Source organism: Syngnathus leptorhynchus, chromosome 19 (assembly GCF_054491065.1).
Source record: "Syngnathus leptorhynchus isolate UIUO chromosome 19, UIUO_Slep, whole genome shotgun sequence".
Taxonomy (NCBI): domain Eukaryota; kingdom Metazoa; phylum Chordata; class Actinopteri; order Syngnathiformes; family Syngnathidae; genus Syngnathus; species Syngnathus leptorhynchus.
In genome coordinates, this window is record NC_141213.1 from 7373765 (window position 1) to 7394968 (window position 21204).

The window sequence follows — 21204 nt, forward strand, 5'->3', positions numbered from 1 at the left end:
TTTTTTTGATAGCCCGCAATGTACTGCAGTGGGATTTTATGTCCGTCTGGTCTGGGCGGCGGGTCAGAAACATCCTTTGGGGATCGCCTGTAAAGTTCAGTAGCACTTAAAGTCGCGATCCCCCTCGTCTCCTGGGACGAGAACGTGAATGGAAAATTGTGGTCGCATTCACCAGTTGTACATGGGTGTCCAGTTTTTTTTTACACGTCAAGCATACTCCAGGTCGTATGTCATACTGTCAGCAAATTGAATGTGTTAAATGCTGCCAGACTGTGTACACATGTACGTTTGTTCTTTGGAAAGTGACAATGTAGATCTGAAGCGTTCTGGTTTTTGTTGAGGAAGAATTCAGGACACGTTGGCAGTCTGTCGCAATGTCTCGCTCAGAATCGTGTCGACGCTTTGGTTCCCCCCCTCCCGATAATTTTGCCGATAATTACCACTAGAGCCAAAACGCTAGCATAACTCATCAGCACATTTTGGTTTATTTTTACAACTTCATCTTGGTTTCGGGCATTGTTCTCGGGCCGGGTTGCAGATTTCTCCCCATTAGCCACATGTTCATCAAAGTTAAAAGACAATCTTGTCTAGAATTGTTGTTTGCAGAACATCTGAGGGGGAATACCAGGTTTCTGCTTGTGAGATTGTTAGTCCCAGTGTTTGTCAGGCTCTGCGGTACTGGCGAGATGTTGTCGCGTGTGATTAAACAATGCAATGCTTTGAGTGTGTTAATGGGCTTTGTACTTTGACTGGATTTCATTTACCAGAAAGTGATTGGAAATGACTGTTGGGAAATATTTTTCCCATACAATGTCTTGTGATCAGTGTGTTTTCTTTGACCTCTCCTTACTTTCTTTGACTCTTTCAAATCATTGACAGTCCTAAATTGGTCCTGTCTGGCCTTTCTCGCAAAGCACACCAGGCAGGTCTCTTGTGAGCGCTTGTCTGGTTTTTCACAGCCACTTTTGGGAGCGCCCTTAATTTACGAGTCATTTCCTTGAGAAAACATTCTGTCTGGACAAGCCCTCATCTAAGGATGCCTATTTGGAGGCGTTTGATTACAGAGGAAGGCCGATGACAATGGCGACTTGTTAGGACCGATCAATTAAGTCTGAACGCCGCAGTTGAGTTGATGGAGAGTGGCCGGCCAAATTTAAAGGCCAACTGGGACAGATTATTGCTGCTGTTTTGCCATAAATCATTGAGCGAGTTGTTTTGAATTTCCTACCTACCTATTACCGCAATGGCCGTCCGTCACTTAGGCCGTTACAGCGCATCACGACGCACGACGACACGTCGGCCGTCTGATTTTTGTGACCACGGTTTCAAAGTCACAGCGGGAATTCCTGAATGGTAAAACCTGGAAATTGATCCAGGCCTCTTGGAATTGTCCATCTTCAGGATCTTCCATTTAGTCATCCAGTCCATCCTTGCAACACCACACACAAGTGTTAGACCTCCAACTTTGCCTGTCTTCCACTTGCATGTCAACCATCCATGTCAGCAGGTGGCTTCAATTTCCATTCCACTTGAAATTTATTGGGTAGTTTAGCATCGCTCTGTGTATTGCCACGGGGTCTAAATAAATACACGGACGGCCTGTAATGCTGCACTAGAATGTTCTGAATTCAGTCAAGTTTTATTGGACAGCAAAAGTTAAATGTTTGCAGTGATTCATCGCAACATAAAAGCCTTCACCAGGTGTTGTTGGACTCTGCTTGCAGTGGATTACCGCCATTTGTTCATCCTAGCCGGTTGGGGTCACCCTCAAGGGGTATCGTTCATATCTTTATGGGCTCACATCGTAGCTGTGGCCTTCAGGTTATAGTGTTCCATCATCCCATCTGGTTCTTTTCAGGGGGCTACAAGCAGAACCAAGTACCTGCAAGGAGCCGGTCTATCTATAGTCGTGAACTGTCGGAAAAGTACCCCTTTCATTTCCTTGTCCCGATGCTGGCCGGCCGGGCGAATCCAGATGTCTTCTGCGCCACTTCTTATCCAAGGACCTTTTGGGAAAATGATCTTTTCAGATGACAGTGCAACAATTGCTATTTTACATCACACACCTGACTTTTCCCATCGCGGCACTTTATTTGCTGTCCCGCTGCGTTTTTTTAATAAACCTGCCACGACAGATGTTGTTCAGTCACGATGGTCTATTAGTTTACCGCCGCTCTTTTACTGAGAGGACTCACCTGATATTTGTGGCTTTCGAATCTCACTTTTCAACCTCATAATTCAGCTTCATAATTTCAGAAAGTGCCAAAGTTAACCTCAGTAGTATTCATGAAGGGAAAAAAATGGATCCTCCTTCAGGGGTTCCAGATAAAGACAAGTCTTTACCATTGCGGTACATATCCCAGCTGTTATTAGCATCTGTATAAGGTATGTGCAAAAAAAAAAAAAAAAAAAAAAGGCCCACTTGTTCCATGGCAGCACAACACAGACATTTATCAGCGGAATAGTTTACATGTTCTCATAAATTTCCTGTTGTGCACGATTAATGACTGACGACCAGACATTAATTCGCCTGGAGGAATCCGTGTCAAAAAGGAAAGAGACCAGTTTTGTTTTTCCTAACAATACCGGCTTTCTCATTCCCTTGTGTCCCAACCCCCCATTTTCTTTCTCTCTCTTCCAAACTTGGATATTTCTGTCTTTGGGGGCAGGAGAGAGATAGATCTACTTTTTGACATTTTGCCCTTCAGCTGAGGACCATAGGCCCCCTTCTTTTCAGCTGCGAGCAGAACAAGGTTGCTACTTGTCCTAGAATCTTGGTGCCGTAAATCAACAGACGCATTAGAGTTGGACTCAAATGTTGTTGTTTTTTTTTTAAAATCCCGCCCAATAGAGATGCTGAGTGTGAACTACCGATGACTTTGCTTTGTCAAATCAGTCTGGAGAATGCCATGTGACTTGGTGGAGATCCAAATAATTGCACCGCAGAGCATGTTTTTTTTTTTGTTTTTTTTTAATACACGGATAAGTCAAGACCTGCTCTCGTAAAGAGTGCTGCCAGAAGATTTACGGTCTTATTAGATAGATAGATAGATAGATAGATAGATAGATAGATAGATAGATAGATAGATAGATAGATAGATAGATAACTCGTCTACTGCTTTGCATTTAACTCGAAGGCATCCGACACTTCCAAGATTTCGTGTTTGTGAAAGTATGGGAGAGTTTTCAAAATGATCCATTAACTTTCGACGCCACACACGACTTTTGACTCAGGGATGTCAGATTAAAAATATCTTAACGATGTGCCGGGAACATTATCTCTTTCTGCAACGACGTGGCGATAGGGAGTATGAATAATGAGCCGAAGGGGACGCGAGCGATAGACAGATGGTATTCTCATCCCGTGTTTTTCGGTGAGCTCGTCTGGGAGCTCTGCAGCTGTGAAGTCTGTGTGAAGCATGTGTAGCACGGAGCTGTCATTGAACAAAATCCCAGGATGGCTGGCGGTAGGTCGTGCCATAGTGAAGGCGTGACAGATACGCAGGGAGACGGTCAAACTGTCGAGCTCTTCTAAGTGAAACGGATTATCTCGGAGAAGTGCTGCCGTGGTTGGGATTCCCTTGTCACTACAAGAATTGAGTCAGTTGAGATGACAGTGCTGCTGTGATTTTTCCACGGGAGCTGTACAAGTTTTGGACCGCACCGCACCAGAGGGGTCGTTTGTCAAAGCAGTGGCAAGAAATGACTCCTCACTCCAGTGAGTGCGATCCCCAGCGAGATAAGGACAGGCTTGACGAGATTGGATTACCCCCACTCTCACCCGCCTCCCTGCGAGCACAGGTCTGGAGCGTGATAAAATACCTCCCATCTCCTTCTTGATGTCTAATGTCTAATCTTTTCCACGCTCCTATATCCTTGACGCCCATTGGGTGTGTTGTTCCAGCCTGACTCCAGCTGGAACGCTTTTCCAGGCCAAACTGAAGAGAAGGGTGTGAATGAGCATCTGACCCATCATTTTGCATTCCAACTTTAAGTGTTTTGAATTAGCGCCTGCAATTGAGGGAGGGAGGGAGGGGGCCTTTCAATCGGCAACTTTGATGTCTTTCTATTGCTTGATTCTTGGACTACACATATGTATGTATTTGTTGGCCTTTGGTTTATTTGTTTTGTTTGAACTTCCTGCATGTCTGCAGTTAATCAGGCTAAAATGAGACCTGGAAGGTTTTCCCCTCTGCGCTATCCCTCTAGACCAGACCTGGGCATTGTACGGCCCGCGGGCCACATACGGCCCTTTGGTTGACTGACTGGCCCGTGTAAGGTTAATTGGAAATTACAAAATAAACATATTTTCTTATTTTACTTGATGCATGGACTGAAGCTGCGTTGCTTTTATTTTGAAGTTGTTTTTTATTCACGTACATGATGACGCAATACGTATATCAAGGCGTGCGAGACGTGCGCATGATTGGATCAATGTCGCTAGCAAGTCACAAGACTTAAGCCCTCAGAAATGCCCGCTGCTAAAAAAAGGTAGATGCCGAATGCAGGGTTTTCAACAAAAACTGGACTGCTAAGTATTTATTTACTGAAGTCGGAGGTAAAGCCGTGTGTTTAGTTTGCGGGGAGCAGATCGCCGTGTTTAAAGACTACAATTTGAGTTGGCATTACGAGACGAAACACGTGGAGAAATATAACAACGTGACTGATGTTGAGAGGGCGCGGACATCGGAAGCTGTGCTTCGCATTTCCACCTCAGACATGCAACCTCATTTCGATGCACTCGTTAAAGCACAGCAGAGACTAGATTTCTCTCACTGAACAAGAAAAAAGAATTTAAAAATGTAAGAAGGTAGAAGTTTTAAAGCATGTTTTTATGGTTGAGTTGTGCATGATTTTAATTGTAGTGTGGTTATTTTTATTTGCATGTTTAGTGTGTTTTTATTATGTTGTTTCAGTGATTTAATCATTTAATTACATGCTTTTCTTCAGAGTTATTGATTACCTGACTGCCTGCATCTAAGTTTATTGGATAAATGTCACAGATAGTAAAAAACGTTCACATTTTGTTTACCATTGTTTTGGGAAAATTTGATTGAATAAATGACATTTTTTGCAAGGAAAACTCACTTTTTCATTACTTAATTATGATATATACTATTACCAGCTTGTCAAAAATAATGTTATTTACTGCTTTTTATAAAGAAATGCAATTAATAATATGAAGAATTGAGTTCAGCCTTTTGGCCGGCCCTCCACAATATTTTCAGTTTCTCATGTGGCCTCATGGAAAAAATAATTGCCCACCCCTGCTCTAGACTCTTTATTGTATCCGAAATCTGAATTTCCAGTCTTCTTTGCACTCCATTTTAAAAGACTCGAGTCATTTTTTTGGGCGACGGCTGCACTGTCAAGTAAGCCAAAAATAAAACCATGAAGGTAGATGAGAGCTTGCAGACACTTTTTGCTTGTCAACATGTGTTTTCCTTTTCCCCGTTGACCTCAAAGGATTCCAGTCATGTTAATGAAAGCAATTTTCAAATAAAGACGGCCTTTTTAGCATCGGTAGCATTTTGGACTCTGAAGAGCGGCCTTTGAAGTAGCCTCTGGTTATTTTTTCTGCTTGACAGATCAGAGCGGCTTCGCAGGAATCTTAAGGGGAAGTGCCCCGCTGCCCCAGGTAAACGCTAACTTGCAACTAAGCCGGCCCGGCCCGACCCGTTTTGAAAGCTAATACAGCAACGGCTGAGTTTGGGGCCATCTGGACAATTTGCCCTCTTGAAAGAGACTCTGAGCTTCACTTGTGTCTTGTGGGACTGGGGCAGAGCATCCATGGTGAAAATTAAGCCTGTTTCAAATTACTTTGAGTCTTAAAATTGAGCTGTGGAGTCGCAGAGTTCGGACTAGATTTATCAATCTAAAAATATTTTTCCACTTTGTGTTCTTAGCTAACACTTTACTTGTTAGCTTTGGCTTTTAATAGTGAGCAATTTACTCATACAGTTGAACTGTGGAGCTGGACTTTGTTTTGAGATCGTTAAGACTCGAGACCCAAACCGAGTGAATTCCGGCCCGCCAGTAAAGTTGTTGACCAAGGTTATCCGGGCTTGTCTGACCAATCCCCATTCCTTTTGTAGGAATGCAGGGTGCTGAAATTCTCATTTTGTGTGTGTGTGAGTGCGTGCGCATCTTAAGCATCCTTCATTGCACCTGGGGAGTTCCTTCTTCCTCAAGAGAACAGTAGGTATTGAGGGATGAGACATGGCCAATTTAGCTGCCAGATGAGTGAGTTGTATTTTTTTGCAAATTCTTCTTTTCCCAGCCCAAGCAAGACGAGAGGGCAAGGAGCACAGCGTTTCAAAGCAATGGCATTTCATGATCCCGCTTACCCCCTGAAGGTTTGACAACAAATACGGTGGCTTTGTACAAAATGACACAAAGTCGTAAGATCGCAACCCATGCCGACAGAGCACATCTGCTTCTCGTTGGAAGGAAGGAAGGCAGGCAAGCGTCGTAAAATGATTTTTTTAATGGCGGTGTTGGATACCGTTCAAATGCAGAGCTCGCAGTTGAATCCTGCAAACTTCTGAATAAATTAATTCTGGGGGATGGCGACCGTTGAATGAGCGATCACTTTTCCTGCCAACCACAAGTAAATCTTTTTTTTTTTTTTTTTTTTTTTTTCTTCTCATCGATGTCAATATCCTGCAACAACTTGATGGGGCCATCATTTTTTAACCATTACAACAGAATCTGGCCGTTATCAGCGCACCATCTTTACCTCGGGGCTGGGTGCGCACTGGTGATAGATTGGCATATCTTTGCTATAACAAGTACTTTGTGTTTGCCTTTGGGCTTTGGTTCACACACAACCAGGAGCTGATATCCGATCAGTTTCTCCTATCCAATGAACGGCCAGAGCAAACTTGCCAGTAATCATCGGTATGCGTCTGAGAGACCCAAGCTGAGCTCCCCTGCCTTCCTGCCTGCCTGCCGAAGAAAAGAAAATACACCTCTGGTGTCATTCTTGTTCACTTTCACCTCCTGATGACATAACACTATGCTCATGATCTTGTCTTCATTGGATGCGGCGCATATCTGAAGCAAATCTTCTGCTGACAGCGAAAGGATGTGGCGCTCTAATAGGTCAATATGTTTTGCATTGAGTCTGAACATGTTTTAGCCCCTCGGGGAGTTACCTGACTTTTGCTTACCGCTTTACGCCTCACACGTTGGGATCCGTAGCGCTACGCGGCAGGAACCACGTTGCTCACAATGATGAAATAAATCATCGCTTCCTGTGAATCTAAAAGACTGCTTCCTAGTCCTGAATCTAGCCAATTGGTTCTTCCAATTGGTAAAATTGACCACCACGGCACTTATGGCGCCATAGCTGACTATGTTTTCCTCCCCTCCATTTTCTCCTGAAGAGGCTTTAGCGATAGCCCGCGACCAAAGTGTCATACCCGTCTAATCCCTGACCTCTGTGACTTCTGAAATCCCGGTCAAAGGTCCTCCGACCTTCCCCTTGACTCTGGACGACACCCAATACGTTGGGGGTCAGGCTATCTGAGAGGAAGAGCGTGATATTTTAGAAGGCGGCTGTTTCCTCCGGGGCTTTTCATGAAACGTGATTTATTACCACTTGACTGCTGATTCCTGATTTGTATTTCAAATGGGGACGAAACTGGTTTTATATCCCATATGGGCTGTTTTTCTTTGACTAAATCCGATCGAATAAATCTAATCTCACCGTAATTTGACCACAGTCATTTCCGCGACGGTGGTCTCCGAATACGCTTCCCTGATTCCCTATCTCGGAGGCTCCGGAGATTTGCATTCCCCAAGCGACCGCCGCCGCCCACGTTATTTATGAGCTTTTTATATTCAGTCAGCGTGCTGTTTTGATTCCAGCTTCAGCTCAAGTAGCGAATAAGTAATGTGTGTTGAGGGCGCCGTAAAGCATCCGACGTGCTGTATCTGGGTGCGTCTGCCGCCGAGCTGAAAAGACGTTATTTCATCTTTGTCAGGAAATCAAATTGGAAATTTCCGAGTACAGTTCGCTCGCAGGACTGTTGAGTTCATTATGAGCAACTCCACTCGTACCCAGTCGTTTATCACTTCCCTCGCCGAACATTTGTGGCTTTCAGTTAGTTTTAAGGTGGCTGATATTTGCTCAGATTTACGTGAACAATTTCTGGAAAAAGAGAGCTAGACATATGATGGTATGACGCGAGCTCACAGGCCATTCCATCGCGGATGGGATCCTTTGGCCATCTGGACCCGCACAAGAACAGGATATGAAGCATCAGGAACGAGTCTTCTTTTTCAAATATGAAAGCTCTCAAATGAAACTAGAGATCCTCCATCCAGCCGCACTTTTCACCTGGCCAACACAAACTGGGTTTGATGTTTTGTTTAATATATTTCCCTGCCCAGTTTCCCCCTTTTTTTTGGTTACTGCCTTCCTTCCTTTCTGTAAACATCATAGCTGTGCACTTTATCAATACGAGTCCAGCCGTTCACTTTTATGAGACAGCGTGTTGGCTTAGCCGGATAGCATTCGCTCCACAATCTGCGCGCTATGCGAAAAGGGATCCATCGACCATACATCTGTATAAATACGTCGACTCTTTAGCGCTTCAACTTTTCACCCTGTCAAAGGTGTCTAGGGAAAAGAAATGTCAAAAATTCCTCTTTTTGACACTGCGGGAAATTTACGATGATGCTCATCTACGCAATCACGCCTTGGCCTGACAGCTTGATTTTAACGACTTCATCGTGAGCCGCCTGCCGGCAGGTTTCTCCGACTCCTTTTGGCTTTTTGCAACATTTCGGAACATTTCGGTGGTCCCTTTGCACCAAGTAGACTAGGCTTCTAGCTTAGCTTCTCAAGCTAGCTTGTTAGCAGCCAACCACTGTGTTAAGAATGAATGGATATTTGTAAAGATTCAACTGCTTCCTGCTTTATTTGTATCGCAGTTTATTTTGATGACCTTGTTCCTGTTTATAAATCCCAGCGTCAGAATCCTCTCGTGAGATCATCAGTTGTATGCGCCACACACAATCCCTCCCCTCAACCCCCCCGCCCCTCGTCATTGCGGCTAAGATCTTGCCCCGTGAGGGATGATAAGCTCTTACTCACAGGATATTCGGAATTCCTTGACAGATTGTTTTCGCCTGCGTCCCCGCTGTCCTCTGTAGTTTATTTCTTCAGACGAGAGGAAAATATGATGGCAGTAGATTTTGTCACGCTATTTTTTATTTTTATTTTTTTCCCTGTGTGGGTGATGGTTTCTGCTTATTGCTTTACAGACAAAAAAGTCTCCATCATGCATATTCATGCCGGTGTACACACAAACTGACTCATGCTGTGAAAGCAAGCTTGGCTCTTTCATAAAGCATGCTGTCCTGTCTTGGCCCCGAGAGATGTTGACTGCCAGCCAAGCAAGACGTTAACAAAGTGATGCACAGGAGGCCTAAAGCTTTTTTTTTTTCTGTCTCTCTCTCTTCCCCATGGCAGCCAAATAGTACACACACGCAAAAAAAAAAAGGCCTTTTTGTATTCCCCTTTCTCTGCGCGTCCTTTTGTCTTTTCACTTTCCCTGACTTGGCTGCCGTCGTACAGTTGATTCCATTCGCGCGTATGAAAGGAAATGATGTGCTTAATTGGATTATTGGGGTTTTCTTCAAATGAGTGCTCAGCCAGCCAGCCAGCCAGCCAGCCAGCCAGCCAGCCAGCCAGCCACACAACTGAGTATTTGAATTTATTTTCTTTTTCTTTCCTGTGGAATCCCTCCTCAGCCATTTATTGTCTTTTTACTTTATTTTCTTTTTCTTTCCTGTGAAATCCATCCTCAGCCATTGACTGAAAAAGTCTTTTTACACTGCATATTGACAGATGGTATACTTTCATTGTACTAAATGCAATCCTAGCTAACCTTAAAAGCTGGAAATGTCTGGCATATTTGTGCTCGTGGCCTACTGTTTCTTCTACGCAGACATTTGAAAACAATGAAGCCGATATAAGAGCAGGTGGAGCAACTTGGCTCGGGTTAATAGCCCGCAAAGATATCCTAAACTCAAGACAATGGCATTACAGGAATTTGGACCTGCTCCTGAGACTTTTTTTTTTTTTTGGGTGTGTGCTCGCCAGAGTTTTTACCTTAACCAAAATCTCTCAAACAGTAGCTACTTTTTTTTTTTTCTCTGAGACGAACGGTGTTTATAAATTTTCATTGGAAGCGACTGACACACACATAAAAAAAGCCTGGTCTGTCTGTCAGGGTCTGGCAAGTGCAATGTGGCCTTCGTCGTTGCGGTCAGTCCGTCGCCTTGGCAGTCGTCGCCGCCGCTTGTCAGTGGCTTCTCTGGTTGACTAAGCGTGTCCAATCTGTGGCAGAGGTAGGTCGTCGGGAGAAACAATCAGAGTGTCCGGTTTTGAGAGGACGTATTCATTTGGGTGTACGTTTATTTATTTAAGTCGGTCGTAGTAATCAGAAAGATGTAGCGGGCAGAATCAGTTGCCAGTTGAGTACTGGCCGAGGTCTATTGTGGTGCAACTTTTTGGCCCTGCCAACGCAACCATCTACTTTGCTTTCACACTCTTTAATAGCTCATCTGTTTCTTTGCCTCTGCAGGAATGTCCTCACATGTAGTGCTTTCAAATGAAGCCAAAATCCTAAAACGCTACCACTGCAGATTCCGTGTTAGCTCTCCTTTGGCTTGGCTGCCTGCTCCTATTTGCTGATTGCAATTGACTTTGGTTGTGTGGCCATCGAAACTGTTCATTTAGCTTGTGATGGATCATCCTGACGGAGCAATCAGATCTCTGCTCTTATCGTGGACAAGGGCCAAAAATAAAGCCTCTGAGAAGATCAATAAATGGCCTTTGTACCTGAGGCAAATCCTTATTCCTGCTTTGTGGGATTATTTCGAACATTGCCGAGTACTCCATCCAGCCTTTCCTTCCCAGGGGAAGCTTTTCACCTTCTCACCCGAACGGGATTAGGACGAGTCGGACTTGCAGGAACCTGGAATTTGGTGACGATGTGTGCAAGACGGGAAGGAGATGGAGGTTATGACCACAATTACCGCAGTCACTTTGAACTGAGTAGAGAATTGAAAAGGAAAAACAAACACCGGTGGAGCAGATTGTTTTGCTGCTCGCGAGCCCGACCGCAGTGTTTGGTGCTTTTAGGGTGGCTTTCTCTCTCTCATGTTATCAATTCTCGGTTTGTCTCCTAGCTGGTCTAATCCTGTTTTAAAGATGATTCCCTCTCGGTGATCTGTGACAAGTGCCCAACGGTGAAGAAATCAAGTGAACGCTAGCTCGACAACTGTGTGTGAAGTATTTCCGGCATCTTGTGACGGTTGTTGTTATTGGTGAAAAATCTGGATGTACTTTTTGGGGCCAGTAAAATCCAGATACAGTTGAATGTGAACTGCGGACTCAACTAAGCGTTTGCACCTGTTGATCATTCCGACAGCCGAGGAGATTATGTTCTTATTGTTGCCTCGTCCTCTTGTTTGTCCTGCTCTAGCAAAGACAGTTTCTGAACTTTTGCTGAACCTATTACATTTCGGTGCAGATCAGCTTATCTTTTTTCTTCTTTTTATGCGTCAAATTTGGCAGCTGTGCAAGCTCGGCAAAGAGTGGGACTGGGGCGTAGGCCAAAGGATAAGAACATTACATGCTCGACAAACAGACGACGATTCCCTTAAGGATTCTGCTATTCTGATTTAGAGGAAAGCGAATGTAGGGTGAAGTCAACGGCTTTCACGAGGTATCACCATATAGATCTACAAGCCGTGTCACATTTTTACAGACCTGTAAATCCCGTCGTCATGACCCGCTGCTTGATCTCGGTTTCCTGTTAACGACCTCATTACGGGCTAGCGTATTCTCTTAGCCTACTAGCGGCTTCAGTTATTATCTCCAAACATTTTGAAACTTTTCATTCCTTTCATTTGACAAGAGCAGCTGCGTGGCACAGCGGGACGGGACGTATTTTCCCCGCTTATTTCCGAACCCGGCTCGCCTACAGTATTCATGCCTCCCTCCCGTCTGTCTTGCCTTTGCCATATTCTTCGCTCGTCCCATTCACGATTAACTGTGCGTGCCCCCTCCCGGCCTCCAGCCTATACCTCAGCCGGCAGGAAGTCGACAGACACCAATTGTCATGAGTTTTGGATACCAGCGGGAGGGACGCCCTGACATTGAGTCACAGCCATTTTTTGGCCTACCCTATCTGCCGGACCGGCCATCTCAGAAGGCCGCTGTCTATCCCCGAGCAGATGCCGTTCTTGCCAGTATGACACCCTCATTGATGTCTCAGAGAAAAGGGCTAGTGAAGCGAGGACTTAGCCACCCAACCGCAGACACTGGCCTCTCTTTGCACCTGCGGGCCGGGCGGGCTTGCCTGGCAAAGGGCATCCACTTGATGATAGCGTTAGTCCATTGGGATTATTCCTCCTGCAATCAAGAACTGCTTTCTTCTAACTGGAGTGCATTTTCTAGAACGGGTTTTCACATCTCTCATTTCTGCCATGTTTCTGGGTGCGATAACAGTTTCTTGTCCCGGTGGATTTATGATATTTACAGATGTGCTCAGCTCCTGGAAAAACAGTCCTGCTCTCCCCAGCCCTCAAGCGGGGGGCAGCCATCTTTAATCCAGTAAAGAGTGTAGGGATTTGGCCACCCCCCGGCCCCCGAATGAAGGGGCTTTGGAAACCCCTCGGCCGTGGGAATGGGGCGAAGGGGGTGTTGGAGTTGTGTGCAGGGGATGTGGGGAGTTCATGCAGTGGGGTGTGGTGGGGTTGCCCCCCCCCCCCTGCCTGCTCCCCACTCTCCATCCGCTTTTGTGAATTTAGTTAATCTAATTTGAGACCCTCACAACACCAAGTCTTTCTCTCCTGGAAGAGACTTCCTTGCCCCCACCTTCTGCCCCCTCCCCCTTTCAAACATCAGAACAAGATGGACTAAGTTTCACGCATTAGGGTGAAAATGGGATTTGCTGGGTTTGATCCAATATCCTCATAGGAGTCACAGTAGTAAGTGGAAGCACCACCTGAAAATGTGACGTTCAAAAGATGAAGCCGATACACTCGTCAAGCGCATCAACGGGTTTCATATTCATTAGGGTTCCAAAAGTGGAAAATGGTGGAAACACAACTGTTAAATCTGTAAGAGTTTTTTTGTCACACACACACAAAAAAATAAAAATGCTCTTTATCCAATTGAGAGGCAATATGTATAATGAAAAGATTTGGTTATTTTGCACTGTAAAAGTAAAAAATTAGCTCACATTTATGAATTTAAAAAATCTCTGCTTGTCATTTTGTCATCTTTTTACGTGTCGTCAAGAAAATAAAGTGGGATCAAAGTGGGATGTTGATTCATAATGAATTATTGCTCAATTCAATGACTTCATAATTGGGTTGTTTAAATTTGACATGTTGATCATGTTTGCGTTTCAGTTTTGGCTATCACTGGGCATTGTTTTGACTGTTTTCCTGTTTTTTGGGGGGGATGCTAACAAGAATGCATGCCTCAGAGCTCCGCGTCGACGTGTTTGAGCTCATTGTGTTTTGCAAAGGCTGTCCACAGGATGCAAATGGGGCGCTCCACCCCCGCGCCCCCCCAAACTTGCCGTTTCGCACCTCTGATTAACTCACTGTGATGTCGTTGGATATCAAGTGGGCATTAACTCATTAGGGCCATCCCCTTTGAAGTCACTCCCGGCCGGCCATCATCAGGGTCTCGTAATCCCTTTTTAATGGCCCTGTGAGTGGTTCAACAAAATGACAGCCTTTTTTTTTTTTGTGCACGAACGAGTGGAAAATTGCCTGATTCATTTCAGAAAGGAGTCACTGTTCTCCAGCGGTGAGGCGTCTGGTCCTCCAAGGCCCGAGCGAACACCATCTTCCATGGAATTGTATTTGATTATTCCCCAAGTCTCTTCACTTCTTACGTCGTCTTTTTGAGTTTTGTAAGTTACCCCCCTGCCCCTCCTTTTTTAACTGGAGGCAAGAAGGTGGTGAGGGCCAGGAATGCGGCCCGTGGAACTATAAGGATTTATCGCACGGAGGTGTGAGGGCCGCGGCGCTGCGGCGCTCCAGCTTCGACCGTGTGCAGATGTAACAGTTGAGTGCCGGCGGCATTCCCACCATGGGGTCAACCAATGCCTTGTTTTACGGCTTTGCAGTTTGAGCAGGCAGGACGTCAAACGGAGGCCGTTGACCCTTTTTCTCAAAATTGATATTTTTTTTTCTACTGTCCCGTTGGCCTTTAGTTTGTCTTTTTAAGCTCCAAATTATTCAATTCACGTTATAAAGCGTTGGGAAAGAAAAGCCTGTGAAATAGAAATTCAACTGAACCCAACAATAAATTCCAGAGTTTGCGACATTCTCAGCCCCTTTTGAAAGCAATTACGTTTTTTTGGGGTTTCTCATCTGCTAATCCTTTCAAAATGTCAATTTTTGGTTTCAATATAAAGCATTTCTTTCTTGAGGGTACCCACAATATGGGAATTCCTAAAAATGCATAAATCTGATTCTCTAAAATGAAGCCCCATATCATAATTAAATATGAACTTAATAACACCACAATTGATCAAACTATAAAGTAAATCAAAAAGTCCAACATGTTAAGTATAGACTATAATAAATTGTGCACCAAGTATTGTGGTGCCATTTGTCTTAAATTCAATCAGAGAGAGACCTTCAAACGTATTTGAGCAGTTTTCATCAAACCTGCAGATACCCGTCTGTCATCATTTCATGTTTGAGGCCATATTTATGAACGATATGCCACCATTCATCTCCATCTCCCTCCTCGACTTTGTCTCTGACACGCACTCACTCACACACTTATTTTGCTTCCCCATCCCTCCCTCCCTCCCTCCCTCCCTCCCTCCCTCCCTCCCTCCCTCCCTCCCTCCCTCCCTCCCTCCCTCCCTCCCTCCTCTCCTCTCTCTCTCTTGAGTCTCTCAGGTTACCAGTACCAGGGCTTTTCTTGCTTCCCAACTTGCGATTGTGTGTCCCGCGCCGTGTCCTTGTCCCTGCCTCCCGGTTTGCGAGGAGCCACCCAGCAGCCGGCCTGTGATTGGGGCAGGCTAGCACGGGGTGGGAGGTGGCACCGCAGGAGGGAGGGACGGGGGGGGTCTCTCTCTTGACACGGCGGCGGGTGAACTGACTGCTGCGGGACGTGTTTCAACAGATGGTCGAGGTTGGAGGGTGTCATCACATCGGAGAGGGGATTAGAGGAGAGAGGTTGTCTTCCAGGAGCTGTGTGGTCCCCCCTCAGTCCTCCCTCCTCAGCGCCATCAAGTCCTCTATGAGCGCACGGAACACTGGCAAGACTCCTTTTGCTGCACGCTGCCAGCCTGCCCTGCCCTGCCCTGCCCCGCTCTGCCAGGTACGTTTCCAAATATTCTGGTAGCGGTGCTGCATTAGGACCTCACTTTTACAACTCGGGATGACAGGAATTCCCTCTGTGGCAAATTCCTCCGTCTCAAGAGATTAGTCTGCGGCACATTCCATTAATGTCGTTTTGTTTCACCACCTCTTGTCTGAAAGTCTCCTGTATGGAGAGCGAGAATCCCAAATTTCCCCCATCAGTCTTTTTTGCCCACGTAGGAAAATGACAAATGTCCGTGTTCCGTCAGGGACACGACCCAGCGGAAACTTACAAAGACTCTGAATGTCCAGGACATCAAATATTTATCAATGGTGTCCATGTTAAATCGGAATGGACGAGCTGCTTGCGGAGGAGCCGTCAAGTCTTGGCGCTTCTCGGCACCTCTCTTCTGCCACTGTGTGTAACTTTACCTCGAGCGAGAAACCAAATGGGAATAAGAGTTCCAGTATCTATATCCGGCGACGGGGTCTCTGTGCGCCGCTGCGCCTGAGCTGTAAGAAGGCGCACGGGACGGGACGCAGCGGCGGGTAGCGCGAGTGAAAGCCGCTGTTGTGCGAGCCGAGCCGGTGTTGACCCTGGTAAACCAGCCGTAGCTGCGCTTCCTGCCCGCTACTTGAAGTACTTAACCCCCGCTAGGTTGTGATCGTTGCGGCTTTTTAAATCAGACGCTTTTGCCGGGGTGAAAAATGAGGCCAAGTATGAAAGTAGTATAACAGATCTTGATTGTGAGACGTTGGGTTGACGTTCTCCCGAGTGTGAAATGATCAGATTGAAAGTTGACCAGTAAAAACAAAACGTCAAAACTCAAATATTTCTATCGGAACGCGTTAGGGCATTCCCACCGGCTGATGCGTCGCAAAAACTTGTCAAATGTAGTGACGCACAACAGTTTTCTTGTGAATCCACCGCTGACAGGGTTCATTCACATTTGACCAAACACAGCCTGGAATTGTTCTTGGTCCACTTGTTTGCTGTGCACCAGGGTTCTGATGATAGTCTTCACTTGGACAAAAGGCTGGAGTTGACTTTTGCCAAACCTGACGTGTCAAGACAGCACAGTGTTCCAGATTCTGTTTCAGTGTGAATTGGTCTCAATCCACACTCGTGTGAACACATCCTAGAAGCTGTCTAAGTCCACTTCTTTTGTGGGCTTGGGTTGATAGCGTTCACACTTGACTGAAGCAGTTTGTTCTTCCTTTGACTGTGTGGTGTTTAGACTGCAAGGGTGATCAATTTAAAGCTTCAGCCCGCTACAAACAATAACAGGAGTGAGCGGCAGCTGCTGCAAATGATCAGGAGGAGGGTTAGGGTTTGTCTCTGGCTAACTCAAACATGATTCCAGTAGCGACTCTACCATCTTCCGAGTCACAAAATTGTCATTCCCGTCACTGAGCTTATCGAATGACTAATTGGCGGGACAAATTCTTGCGGCTCGTTTTGGAACGCTAGCAGCCAGCTATGTGTCGTATCAGGAGATCTGCTTGCGCTCCGTTTTCTTAATTAGTTTTAGTTGCTAAGGGGGAGCGGGTGACCGCATATCTCACGGATCTCTTAAAAGCGCCCTCTGCTGGTGACTTCACCATTGAACTCATTTACACATTGTTTGGAGTGGGTGGCCAAACAAAGAGTTTTGATTGATTCAAGAGAAAGGCTATCATTGACATGATCACAAACGAGATCAATGTCGAACCTATTTACGCTTCAACGATTAGCCGTCGTCAAGCCATTTCAGAGCTTTCGTGTGGTTATTTCTATCTATTTTTAGAAGGTATCTATCTCCAGGGGTAACACGCCATGCAGCATTGAACTATTTTAAAGCTCACAATGAAGGTCCCCCTGTCCCCAGCCTCCCCCACCATGTGTTTGTTCAGCCTCTCATTTGAGCAGCGAAGGTCAGAGCAGGCAAACATTCGACTCCTCGTCATCACTGGAAAGAATTCTCATGCATTGCTTTGCTAAATTAGCCTTTTGCTCACTGCGTCTGACCAAGGCGGGTTACCAAAGCCACTAAAAATAAAACGCTAGCAAAATCCATAAGAATTGATCGTTTTGCTCTGTTGTCAGACAATCGGTACCATTCGCACAGTAGAGATAAATAGCCACCTTTGATTGGCAGCGTGAAAGGGCCCGACAAGTGATTGGGAGGCACGAGCGTAATCTTCCCGCGTGAATAAAAGAAACATCGCAGAACGTGTACACACGCGCACACCATGTGCAGGCTTTATGTGCTACCCCCCAGAGGGCCGCACTGTCCCTGCTTTGTCACCCCCTTGTCTAATAATCCCCTCCCCGCAGAGAAGCAATCTGTTTTAGACAGGAAAGAGAAAGGGCCTTGTGTACAATTAAGCGAGCCTGTCGGAATTCTTACTCTTTTCGGTGTGTGTGTGTGTGGGGGGGCACTTTCCTTTCATCAGCCGCTTTTCCAGAAAAGAGATAATGGGGTGGGAGGGTCGGAGTGAAGGGCATGGATGGAGAAAGGGGCGAGAGGGGGAGTTGCAAATGAATGAACTCCTCGCCCCTCCAGTCCAGCACTTCCACTAATAGAAGCTCGAGTTTGTTTCAGCTCGCCTGCTTCTTTTCTTCGCTTCACCCCTGGAGCCGCTGAACCTATTCAGCCTCCGCCAGCCAGCGCGCCCCTCCTCTACCCGTGCGGACCAACTTGGCTCCGTGCCGCTCGCTCGCTAGCCTCCGGCCAGCGTCGCGTGGACGGACGTAAGGTACCCCCGGCTGGCCACCTGAGCGTCTCCTAGGCAACAAAGTTAACAAATGAGGTTACGGCATGCCTCGGAAAGCCGCGGGCTATGGAAACGCGAGCTCCTACAGGTTTTCATGTCTGCGTCTGTTTAACTCTGACTAATCTTCAACGCGACCCGCACGGCATACGATCGCCTCCCCCGTATCCGCTCACTCGTGAATGCCCACGGGGGGGACGCAGAACTGGCACAGGTGCAATTGGGCGAATCGTTTTTTTACGAACGCCGTCACGTAGGGGAGCGAGACGTATTTGTTGTTTACGGCGCGCCGGGTCACGCTGGCAGCTTCTCGTCTTTTAAACAAGAATACGCCCGCAATGCATGCAAAGTCCGGGGATTAAGTTTCACTCACAAGCTGCTCAAATAAAATCGATGATTTTATCGCGAGTAGTTTGAGATAAAATCTTGAATTTCTTGTCGATGAATTTATTTGCCAGCAATGGCCTGGAGGAGATGGAATGTTAAGTCAACGGTGTTATTATGGCCTTAAATCATCATCCTCCCCGGCTTGACGTTTACTCCAATACTGTGAAGACTTTATCGGTGACTTTCAGTTCAGCTATTAGTGGAGATGAGGTCCTTCTTAACCACCCTAGCGTCCACACAACACTGAAAACTCAGCTCTTTTGTGTGCTTCTCGGTACAGCAGTGTTACAAGAATTTTTGTTATTGAGTGCGCGCAGCAATCCCAATTAGCATCATTCAGCCCTCATTTGGAAGCGGTTAGACATTTAAGAAGCGACTTTTGCTCTTCAACTTTCTGTTTCACACATCAAAGTGAATTAGAGCGCGGCTTCTGTAGGCTCTAAAAACGATTCATGGAAACGCGAGCCCGCCGCCGTATTCTCGCCAATTACCTCAGCGGAAAGCTCTTTCAAGCAATTAGCCCTCGCTCTCGTTTGCGGTCGGAAGGGGGCGATCGTTTCTATCGGGACATATTTGACGTGTTGGTAAAAAGACACGGGCGCCACCCGTTAGAGCCGCTCGTCTGATCGTTCTCTCGACTCTCTCCAGAGCTCCTGCGGCCTGATGGAGTGTTTCTGATGGGGGAAGAGAGAGTGCGGCCAAAGTGGCTGGAGAATTACAAACGTGTTGTATTTTATTCATCGAAAGCTCACTCATGCAACTTGGCATAAATCGGTTTTCATTGAATGCTCGGTGGGCCCTTTGTGGCCCCTAGGCCATATGTTGCCCACCCCTGCTCCAAACGAGGCAGTCTGCCGGTACGACCTTGGCTGGGTGTGCTTTAAAACCATTTTCCCCTCTTAGCTGCCTCAAAATTCTGCCGACCACCTCGTGATTTGGAAAACATTCTTGGATCAGGATTCATTTAATTACACATGAGTGATGGAGTTTGGGAGGGTATGGCCTGGCAACCTTGGCGATATAAAGGGTCTCTTACCAAGTCGGGGATAAAAACGTGCTTGGAGGGGGGTGAAAGAGTTCAGTATCATAGTCAAGGTTGATGTTTGGCTAAGGCAAGGTTGTTTTCCTTCAACTTGTCATGTTGATAGAAAGTAGTTTTTAAATGCAGCAACGCTACCACGTTCCTGTTCATGGTGGTTCCCATTCTGCCTTAGCATTAGGCTAACATTGCTGTTGTTTTGAATAAGTTTTTTTTTTTTTATTCCAAAGTCCCCATTAAGGCACAGTGTCAAAGTACACATTTTTCCCAGTGCTGGATTTCAGTCAAGCAAATCATCAGATTTAAGGGTCTGAACACACATGGGTGAAGACCCGCAGCCAGCGTCAGGACAGAGCTCTCCTTCAGGGTGCTCAGCACCTTTAATGGGGAGGCCTTAGCGGGAGCTGTGCGGGACGCCGTTAGCCTTGGCCCGGTGTTGGCGGCGGACCCCGACACAGGCGCTCCTCAGTGTAAAAAGGCCCTCGTCAGTCCTCGTGGCAGCTGACCAGCCAAATTCTGGGATTACAGAAATATTTGGACAAGCCTCAATGTTAACATAAGGCCTTCCCATAATCATTTTCCCCCTCTGAGAGCGAGGGGGGGGTCAGAACACGGCGCGGTACGTCCCGGCGTTTTGTCCCGTAGACGGACGGACCGGAATAAGTATTGAGGGATTTTTAGGTGCTCCGAAATGGCCATTGTTCTCGCTGGCCGGTTGACTGATTTATTTCTGAGCGGCGTGGCATCTGGTTTGGGTTTTGACTCGCATCTTGTTGTGGGAATGTGAACCTCCTCACCTCTCCCGCCCTCTTCATGTTAACGTGAACAAGATCCAGCCTTTTGGCCAGACTTTGTGGATACTTAAAGTGGAGAGTGGAAATACCTGGATCCATTTTCCGCCGTGTGTCGGAGCAAAAGCATCGGCTTATTTGTCTCCTCGGCGCGTCTGCTGTTTTTCAGTGACAGCTGATAAATGTTCACAGCGAACAGAACCCGAGCCAGATGCAGCCTCTTGGCCATTGTTGAAATAAATACCCGAGCCAATCTCAACCAGTCTCTGATGTGACTTTGGTTACCTAGGTTACCCCCCCCCCCCCCATTCCTTTGTAACCCACAGAGTACGTGCGGGTAGCCTCAGGTTGCTGAGGTTGCCTTCAACAAGCCGCCATCAAAGCCACATGACCACTTGGGTCAGGGCACGGTCAGCATGTGGCTGGAGGGCCCCAAAACCAAGCCAGTCTGACAGCACCGCTGGCCTGCTTGGTTACACAAGCGAGCGAGTTCCTCTATTATGTTGGGCGCACAAAGCGCACCGCTGTCATACTAAATAACCGGCAGGAAAGCTGCTTGCGCCATCCTGAGTTGCACAAAAATGTCTTGGGAAAAGAAAGGTGAGGTGAGGTGAGGTTTTGGACGCAAAGACTTTTGGAAAGAGCCACAAATGTGTGCTTCCAGACAAAATGCCAAACTTTGTGTTCCTTTTTTTGTGGCTCTGCTCGTAATAGACATGCAATTTCATTTTAGATTTTGAAACAAAACTGGTCCCGGGGTTATGTTTTTGTGGACTCTTAAAAATTGCTAATACTACTCGAAAGGGGCCACTTGAAAGCAAAATAGTACGCCTCGTGGGTCTTTTCGGGGACGGGTTCTTGAGGCTTTTTGGGGGC

At 46.4% G+C, this 21204-nt stretch overlaps 1 protein-coding gene across 5 annotated transcripts in view; it reads left to right on the top strand.

The window, feature by feature from the left end:
• The window catches only part of sulf1 (sulfatase 1), a 44800-nt gene that overhangs the window by 7761 nt on the left and 15835 nt on the right, over positions 1–21204 (top strand). For 4 of the 5 annotated variants that reach the window (XM_085939654.1, XM_085939652.1, XM_085939656.1 and 1 more), the window contains one exon: positions 15179–15376. The gene's annotated coding sequence lies outside the window, so the exon portion shown is untranslated. Of the gene's footprint in view, positions 1–14939; positions 15085–15178; positions 15377–21204 lie in introns of those variants that run through there. The other variant, XM_085939655.1, reaches the window with a different exon arrangement.